The sequence below is a fragment of the Microtus ochrogaster genome, linkage group LG10, assembly GCF_000317375.1.
Source record: "Microtus ochrogaster isolate Prairie Vole_2 linkage group LG10, MicOch1.0, whole genome shotgun sequence".
In the NCBI taxonomy this organism is placed as follows: domain Eukaryota; kingdom Metazoa; phylum Chordata; class Mammalia; order Rodentia; family Cricetidae; genus Microtus; species Microtus ochrogaster.
This window is the reverse complement of record NC_022035.1, coordinates 6,606,487-6,616,725: the sequence shown is the minus strand read 5'-3', so window position 1 is coordinate 6,616,725 and position 10,239 is coordinate 6,606,487.

Here is a 10,239-nt window from a genome sequence, read left to right as displayed (position 1 = left end):
TTTGTTTATTCAAACAATGCATAAAGGGGTGCAGACTATTTTTTCTCCTTTTCTTTTTGTTTTAATATTAAGAACTGGTCCTCTTATCATATATTCTCCGCCATTCATCATTGATGCAGAAATAATTCAAATTAATATTAGATTATATAAATCACATGTTCATCAGAGAAAAGCAAGACTCTTTAAGTGATGGAGAAAAGTAATATCTAAGGAACAATTTCCCCAAGTGATTAATATCACAGTGGGTAGGAGGTTCTGCCCTCGGGTCTGATAATCTGATTCATTGCTGGAACCCACAGTAGAAGAAGATAATGACCTATTGAAATTTCCCTCTAGTTTGCACATGTGAGATGACATGCATGCATTCACACACATTCTCTCTCACAAACATAATACTCACATGGTCACCCACTAACAATGAAAAGTGCAAATTATAGAAAAAATAGAATGAATTATATTTACTGTTTGTGATTAAGTAAAGAGAGGGAGACAAAGAGAGAATCCCTGAAAACTAACCAAAATATGTTTTTAACATTCTTGAATTACCTTCTTGACTTGGGATTTCAATTCTTGGGAAAAAAAAATCAGACTCTTATAGGGTTATTTCATAAAGTACAGCTAAAGGAAAAATAGTAGTATCAGGCCGAAGAAGTAAAATGCAGGAGAAAACCTCTAAGATTAGAAAACAGAACTGTAGATACACCTACCTTAAGTGTTTGTGGGCAGGCACAGTGTTTGGAACGTGAGATTTATATTCTGTTTCCTTATAGTTTTCTGATTGTTATCTAGGTGGCAGTAACAGTGTTTCGATGGTGGTCACGTGCATTTTATTTGATTATAGACAAGGGAAACATTTGCAGATGGTTCTAGCCTAAGCTAAGCCTATTTAAATAGAGGTGCAGGGTAGTCTGTCTACTGTGGGTGACAGAGCCCACAAGCATCTCTGAATTTACCTGTTGGGTAATGCACATCTAATGACTGTATGCAATTTCTCTTCCATATTTGTGTATCTGCCCTTGAGTTCAGAAGAAATTTGATCATGATTGAAGAATATTTTGTAAATATGGATCACAAGACCTTGGAATAAATAAGACTAAATTGGATTAGTTTCTCATGCCTAAAACTTACTACTTATGGCACATTATTCCCATTATTTTAGAGTTTGATGTCCCCATTGCATCCTAAGTCAGGGGAGAAAACAACAATGATATTTTTGAGTATTAGGAAATAGGGAAATAACATTTGAAGGGCAGATTATAGGTTCTCAATGGAAGTTCTGATTTCTGTATATCTTTAATAAGGCACTTAACATCTCAAAATAGAATTATTTACCTTTATTTAATTAACTTTTATTTAAAATATCAGTTTCAGTGATTACTTAAAGAAATTAGATATAATCAGGAATAGTAGTTGGCACTATAACTATCTATATAGTCTGGGTTTTACTGAAGAAATTACCAGTGTGTAGCTCTTTGATTCAGTATGTCCTGTGCTACTGAAACCCTATACAGGTGACAGAACTTCCGTAGCTTCGGGTGTAATTGAGAGTACCAAGCTTTTTAATGGCAAACTTGATAAATGCACTGCAGGGGCTCAGTTCTCAGACACAAAGCAACTTAAAAATACAGTATTCTAATTCCCTGTGTGGGTGAACTGACTCTAGCCCAGCATTGATTTAGAAGAACAAACAAATGACATTTTTTCTGGGTTTCAGTTAGAAGAGTTGAAAATATTACTTGAGTTGTGAGACTAAAAAAGTCAGATGAGTGAGAAACAAATTAGAGCAAATATGTTTTTATGAGTGTTGTTGTGATGCTCAGTCTTCCTTGATAACTTGAATGGACTTAGAATCATGGAAACACACTAATGTGTGTGTCTATCAGGATATTTTGAGGAAGATTTTCCTGAGGAGGGAAGTGTTACTATACATATGGGTAGGTAGCTTGGGGTTCAGGACTGAACACAAAGGAGAAATCAGCTGAGTGCAAACATTCAACACTTTGCTGGCAGTGGATCTGCTTTAATCAGCTGCCTCAAAATCTTGCTGTGTGGCTTCCCCAGCATGATGGATTTTACCTCTAATCTGAGAGTCTCCATAAATCTTTCCTTGTCACAACAAGAATGGTAACTAATAAAGCATCATGAACTTCCAAAGTGGGTTTTAGGAAATATTTCAGCTCTATTCATGTTTTTTTTTTTATTTTTATTGAGAAAAGGAAAAAAAAAAAAACAAGTTTCCACCTCCTCCCAGCCTCCCATTTCCCTTCCCCTCCTCCCACCGTTCCCCCCCTCCTCCCAACCCTTCTCCCCCTCCCCCTACTCCTCTCCCCCTCCCTCTCCAGTCCAATGGGCAGTCAGGGTTCCCTGCCCTGTGGTAAGTCCTAGGTCCTCCCCCCTCCGTCTATATTTAAGAAGGTGAACATCCAAACTGGCTAGGCCCCCGCAAAGCCAGCACATTAAGTAGCCTCAAACAGCATAAAATATCTTGGGGTAACTCTAACCAAAGAAGTGAAAGATCTATTTGACAAGAACTTTAAGGCATTGAAGAAAGAAATTGAGGAGTATACCAGAAAATGGAAGGACCTCCCTTGCTCTTGGATTGGGAGGATCAACATAGTAAAAATGGCAATTCTACCAAAGGCAATTTATAGATTCAATGCAATCCCCATCAAGGTCCCATCAAAATTCTTCACAAAACTTGAGAGGACAATAATCAACTTTATATGGAAAAACAAAAAACCCAGGATAGCCAAAACTATCCTATACAATAAAGGATTGTCTGGAGGTATTACCATCCCTGACTTCAAACTCTATTACAGAGCTACTGTGATGAAAACAGTGTGGTACTGGCATAAAAACAGAGAAGTCGACCAATGGAATCGTATAGAAGACCCGAATTTTAACCCACAAACCTATGAACACCTCATCTTTGATAAAGGAGCCAAAAGTATACAATGGAAGAAAGAAAGCATCTTCAACAAATGGTGCTGGCATAACTGGATGTCAACCTGTAGAAGAATGAAAATAGACCCATATCTATCACCATGCACAAAACTCAAGTCCAAATGGAGTAAAGACCTCACTATCAGTCAGAACACATTGAACCTAATAGAAGAGAAAGTGGGAAATACCCTACAACAGATGGGCACAGGAGATCGCTTCCTATGTGTAACCCCAACAGCACAGACTTTAAGGGCAACATTGAATAAATGGGACCTTCTATTCATGTTATAGAGTGTGTGGTGACTTCCAAAACTACAAAGTTCAATTACTTAAGCAGACAAGATGTGATGTAGAAAGGTAGAGTTTGAAAACATTTTTTTTCCTATTGAATATGACCTATTTCACTGGAGTTTTTTTGGAGTCCACTATGTAAAATGGAAAAAGTTAGTTTAATTTCAGTTCTATTATTCATGTCTGACCAATAAACACAAATTAAACAGTTATTTGTATATATTGCTACTCTGTCTTTTTGCTTCATCTTCCTCTCATTTCCCTGTTTCCCTTTTTATTTCCTTTCTTTTTATTTATATTTTATTAACTTTATATTCTTGAAACATATGTGTAAATTTCATTATGATGATGGTTTATATACATGTTTAATGTAGTTTGATAGTATCTATGCACATCCATTTTTTTTGCCTTCCCCATACCCACTTAACCCTTTCCCTTTCCATCTAATTCCTTTTCTTCCATTATCATCTTTCTTCCGTCTCGTCCTTTTGTTCTTCCATCCCTATCTTCCTTCTTATTGTCTTTCCTTCCTTCTTCCCTGCTTTCCTTCCTTTCTTTCTTTTACTTCCTTCATTCCTTTCTCCTTTCTTTTCTTTATCCCTTCTTTCCTTTTTTGTGGAGGCCCAAAAATGTGAGCCTATTTCTACCTGGACCAAAGGTCAGAGAGTTCAAACTTCTATTACTTCAAGGTTATTGTCTGTTTGTTTCTACCTCAAGAAAAGGTCCCACCTAGATTTAGATCAGAGAGTCCTTTTCTCTCAAGGTTATTGCCAACAGGTGTGGCTAGTAATAAGGCCTTGTATTTGAGGGATAGGGAAGTGATCTGTTTCTACCCCAAACAAAAATCTAAGGATCCAACTAAGTTTCTACTCCCTTTCAGAGATTACAATGGATTACACCCAGGGAGTGGTTTGTCTATGGAATGTTTTGGTCTAGGGTGTGAGCATGACTTGTTTTGTTCTAGCAACAGAATGGTTAACTATGAATGTATCCCACAACCTTCAACTGGTGTGTTCATGTCCTTGTATTATGTTAATGTAGCTTTTATTTTACTCCTACTTTTTGGGGTTGGGGTATTTTAAAGCAATTGGAAATTAAAAATGGGCCATTTCAGTATTCATTGGAACTTCCTTTTGATAGTATCCTATGTTTTCTGTTTTATTATTTTCACTCACTTCTATGCATTCTTTATGACAACTCTTCTAATCCCCATGCCCCTACCCTGGTAAGTGATATTTTTGTTGAAGCTTGTCTCTGACACTTTCTTCTTCCCTTCTTTCCTTCCTTTCTTTCTTTCCTTTACTTCCTTCCTCCTTTCCTCCTTTTCTTCCTTCCTCCTTCCCTCTCTCCTTCCCTTCTTCACTTCTTTCTTTCCTTTCTTCCTTCCCTTCTTCCTCCCTGGTTGCCTACATATTATTTCTAGAGTTATATAGAGGAGTGTGGTGAAGGATTATTTACTAGAGCATAGACTTCTTTCCAGGCTATATCATTCAAGAAAATTTCTCTCCCTTCCATCAACCATTAAAACATGTAAGTCCTCAGGGAGGAATGAGATCTTATGTTTTCTTCTCAGCTACCTGACTATAATGTTAGTGGGGACCATCTATGGCAGATCTTATGCTAATAACCAGAGCTGGTATGGTCCAATAGAGCAAAAGCCATGCCATGCCAGGAAGAAAACATTCCATAATACTCTGCTCTTCTTCCAATGCTGAAATCATTTACAACATCTTTTCTGTGATGATTTTCTAGCTTTGGCTGTGATATAGATTTCCCTATAGGACTCATGATTCAACTCAGTTATTAGTACTTGAATAATTGCAAGTTTCTTTAGAAACCACCAAGATTTTCTGATGACACTTGACAACTGCATTGATCTGTGTGCATAAATACCAATATTTAGAAGGCAGTTTGGTAGGCACATAATTTCTAATTATTAAAACATAAAGCTTTTCTAGCCATGGGCTTTTGGCCAAGTTGATTGTACTCTTAAGTGTTTTGATACATTATCTCAGTACGCCTAGATTTTGTCTAGTTTTTAACCTCAAACTCATAATCCTTCTGCTTCCACAGATTGTTATTATAAAGACATAATGAAGATCACACTGGATAACTCTCCTTCTTTGCTTTTCCATCCCATTCTACTAACTGCAACATGGCTACAATGTTTAAGTTTTATTTATTTATTTGTACTTACGCACACACACCTGAAAAAATTATTGAAGGTTTATGTTATATTTTACTTTTTTTTGGCTCACAATTTCAGTTTCAGAAAGCATAATTCCTTGTCTCTGGGCACATAGTGAAGCAGTATGTTAGTGAAGGCATAGTGAAATAGTAATTGTACACAATTGGTGCAGGACAATTGCATTATGTTTTAAATAAACACTGATTGGCCAGTAGCCATGCAGGAAGTATAGGCAGGGCAATGTGAACAGTAATATTTTGGGAAGAAGGAAGCTTGCTCCACAGTCCTGTCCAGACACTGAAGAAGCAGGATGTGACCTGCCCCACTAAAAAAAAAGATACTGAGTCATGTGGCTAATATGGATAAGAATAATGGGTTATGTAAGTTATAAGAGTTAATAAGAAGCCTGTGCTAATGGGTCAATCAGTTTTATAACTTATGTAGACCTTCTATGTGTTTCTTTGGGACCTAACAACTTTGGGAACTGGGCAGGAGGACAGGAACCCCAAGAAGTAGGCCCTCATGTTACACACACTTATTTAACTCAGTTTATAGCAGGTAAGGGTCAGAGAGAGGTAGTGATAGAGATAATGTCTATTTGTCTATCTATCTTTCTATCTATCTATACATCTATCTTCTGTCTATCATCTATCTATCTATCTATCTATCTATCTATCTATCTATCTATCTATCTATTATCTAACATCTATCATCTATCTATACGTATACATATATGTATATATCTATCATCTAAATGTATACGTATAGATAGATGATAGAGAGAGAGATGATAAATAATAGATAGATGCATCTGTATATAGATCGATAGGTACATAGATAGATAGGGACAGTCAATATTAAAGAACTTTATTCTTTCCTCCTGTTATTCTCTTATTCTACCAAGATCTCTAGTTTATCTAATATTGTTGACTAGGTTAGGTTGGGTCTTTCATCCTAATCAATATCCTAGGTAGATATTTCCCAAACTAATTGAGAACCCAAAATAATTACCACAGACATATGGGTGAGTGTGTCTCTGTGTGTGTGTGTGTGTGTCTTTTTTTTTTTTTTCAAGAAGAATCACCAGCAGGTTGAGATGCATTGAATACAGTCAGCTGGGACAAAGTAAAAATATGATCACTGAGTAAGCTACAGGGGCTCAGTTGGAGAATAACAAAAGCGGTATAGACAGGAGAAAATATAGGACAGCACATAATGTAACATAATGCTGGCAGGCTTGCCAATTTAACTAAAAAGATTGGATCATTGTGATGGGGGAGGGCCATCTGTCTATGTGTTACTTTCATTGGTTAATAAAGAAACTGCCTTGGCCCTTTGATAGGACAGAAAATTAGGTAGGCGGAGTAGACAGAACAGAATGCTGGGAGGAAGAAGGCAGTCGCCGTGATTCTTTGAACCAAGACGGATGTAGGCTAGAATCTTTTCCAGTAAGCCACCACCTTGTGGTGATACACACATTAATAGAAATGGGTTAATCAAAATATGAGAATTGGCCAAGAAGAGGCTAGATATAATGGGCCAGGCAGTATTTAAAAGAATACAGTTTTCATGTAATTATTTCAGGTAAAGCTAGCTCCTATCACTACATCATTGCCTTTAATTAATTAACTCTGAAGTGTACTCATATCACGTGATGCTTGTCACAGTGCCTCACTGTTTATTGTAAAAGAAGCTGAGGCTTGAAAATATATACACTCTACTTCCCTTTGATGATTTCCACAGTTGCCCTAACAGTAACTTAGCCAACCTACTGGAAGAACCTCACAAACATGTATACACAATCTGGCTTATAACATCTTTATCTATCCCAGACAGACTGAAGGCCAGGTGTCAAACTAATTCATGGTAGATGTGTGAGACAGTCACTCATGATAAGTTGGGCATGGTCTTCACATCCTTCATGCCCATACACTCATAAGCAATTGTGTTATACCACTAAGCCTTTAGGTGTTACACAACACGACAATATGTAACTGAAAATTCCAGTGGTTTTAGTTTCTTTTTTATTGAAAATAGATTTTTCTCTCGTAGAGTGCATCCCAATCACAGTTTCTCATATCTTCTCTCTTCTAATTCTCCCCTTACCTCCTTTCTTCCACAGATACAATAATCCCCCTCTGTTTCCTTTCAGAAAAGAGTAGGCCTCCAAGGGATGACAGTCTAACAGGATAAAACAAGTTAAATAAGACAGGGGAGAAGTCCTCATTCTGAAGCTGGACAGGGCAACCCAATAGGAAGAAAAGAATCTAAAAAGAAGCCAAAAAAAGTCAGAGACACTACCTGTTCTGTTTGTTAGGAACCCCAAAAGAACACTGAGCTAACAGTAACTACATACACGCAGAAGACCTGCTTGCTGCTTCAGTCCTTTGAGCCCATATTCCACTGCTAATCTCACACAATCAAGAAAACAGGGTGTTACTCTTTTTTTTTTTTTTTTGATTTTCGAGACAGGGTTTCTCTGTAGCTTTTGGTTCTGTCCTGGAACTAGCTCTTGTAGTCCAGGCTGGCCTTGAACTCAGAGAGATCCGCCAGCCTCTGCCTCCCAAGTGCTGGGATTAAAGGCGTGCGCCACTACCTCGCAGCCAGGGTGTTACTCTTTAGAGAGGATCTCTTGACAGTTGGAAGAGTCAAGCCTTGCTTGCTGTCTTAGTGAGTTTCCCCTCTGAAAATATAATCTTGCCTTCTGATTGGTTGTTTATTCCTCCAGATTTCTTCTTGTGTATGTAGATTTCAAAATCCTTTGTGCATACATGATTAGGCAGCTAGCAGAGGATTAGTTAACAAAAATGAGTTTAAAAGATGACTGATATCACAGCCATTTAAAAATAGCAATATTGATTTAGGAATGGACAAATAGAAAAGAGAAACTAGAAATGCAAAGCAAGGCAGCAAGGCAGGGTGCATTCAAGTAAATGAGAAGCAATAGTTAAAGATAAAAGCACTATATATCATTACTGAAAAGACAAATAGAATTTTTAGTGCATTAATGCATTGACATTGGATTGAACAACATTGTGGTCACTAGGTGACCTTGAATAGAAAAAGTATAAAATGGCAGAACTGAGACCATTCAGATTGCTGAGAAAATCATCAGTGTTTGCTTTTTTCTTTTTAATTGAAAATACTTGCCTCTATGAGTGCACTGAATTAATTAGAAATTTGTTTCCTGTGATCAGTCAGATGCTGTGAACGTGAATTAATTAGAAAAGAGTGAACCGATACATGAAAAAGAAAAAAAATATTTAAATATGCATGACAACATCTAGTGATGCAATGTGTAGCCAGCCTTGCCAAGGCAACCATATCAAAAACTCTCACGTTCAGAATTCATCCACTTTCTCTCAACTCTAACCTGATTACAAGGGATTTTGTTGTTGTGAGGAATAATGAATGTACCATAGTTTAATAGCACTAAGACAAATTGGAGTTAAGTAGCTTCTCTGTTCTGTAGAGGGCAATAGCTACATTGTATACTCGACAGCTATTGCCTCTAGAGGCATGGCTTTTCCTCGAATTTCTTATCTTAGCGAGGACAGTGAGGAAGAGTTTCGTGACAAAAGTGGCAGTCATTAGACTGTGTAGACAAAGTCATAAGAATAGGTGACATCTTAGGTTTATTTTGTGGTATACTGTTTATAAAAGTCTTCATTTACAGTGTCAGATTAACTATGTATCACCAGAGAAAATACTATCGTTCTACTTTCGAGTGACTGATACTGAATTTAAAAACACAGAAATGAGATAGCATTAAGTATACTTTAAACTTAATTTTGTTGCTTAAAATGGCCTTTATGTAGGTTAATTTTGATTGACAAATTGTTTGGATAACTAAGAGATTCATTAAGCCTGCCTCTGCTGATATGTAAGAAGAATTTCCAGGAATTATTGGGCAGAGAGCTAACCATAAATGTGGTTGTTACCACCCCACAGGCAGTGGGAAATACTGATGTAAGCTGCTTTGCTTTGACAAACTCCTCCCCCATTATAGATTGATACCCCCAGAGGCTAAGAGCAAAAATAGACCTTCAATCCTTTAATATGATCTTATTCCATCAAAACGAATCTCACTTCTTTAATTTCAATTATTATTCTATCAAAGTAAAGGAAGAGAAACAATGTTTAAACTAAATTCTAAGCAGCTCTTGGAGTATTTACAAAAAATAACTTGCATGTGAAAACACAAAGTTTTTAAGAAACAGGTTCTCTATAGTCTACTAATAAGTGATGAAATTACCCTAATGAGTAGCAGTATAAAATGCAGATGTAGGAAACACATTTCAGTAGCAGCATGTATGGCATAAGATTAACACAATTTTATAAATACTTAGACTTTCACTGGTTCACGTGTGTGTGTGTGTGTGTGTGTGTGTGTGTACTTGCACCATAGACATTGTGGAGGAGATAGGAAAACTTTCCTGATTGGTACTCTTTTTCTAACATAGGTTTCGGGATGAAATATAGGATTTTACTCTTAGCATCAAGTACCCTTTTCCTTGGGCCATCTTGCTGATCCCTCTCTGATATATTTTATTCATTCTGACTTATTAACTGTCTTTAGTGAACCCTAATTTTTACAGAGCTGTCAATGCTTGGAAATCTCACAAGCAAAATATTCTTTATTGTTGAGTTAAAATAAACCCCTGAACAAAACTGCACATTAAATAGGTATAAATTTTTAAATCAAATTGGTTTTATTAATTCTATTCTCTAAAACAGAAATACTTGGGGTGACAGAGATGATGCAGTGTCTAAGAGTATATACTGTTCTTGCAGATGACTCTAATTAAGTTCCCAGC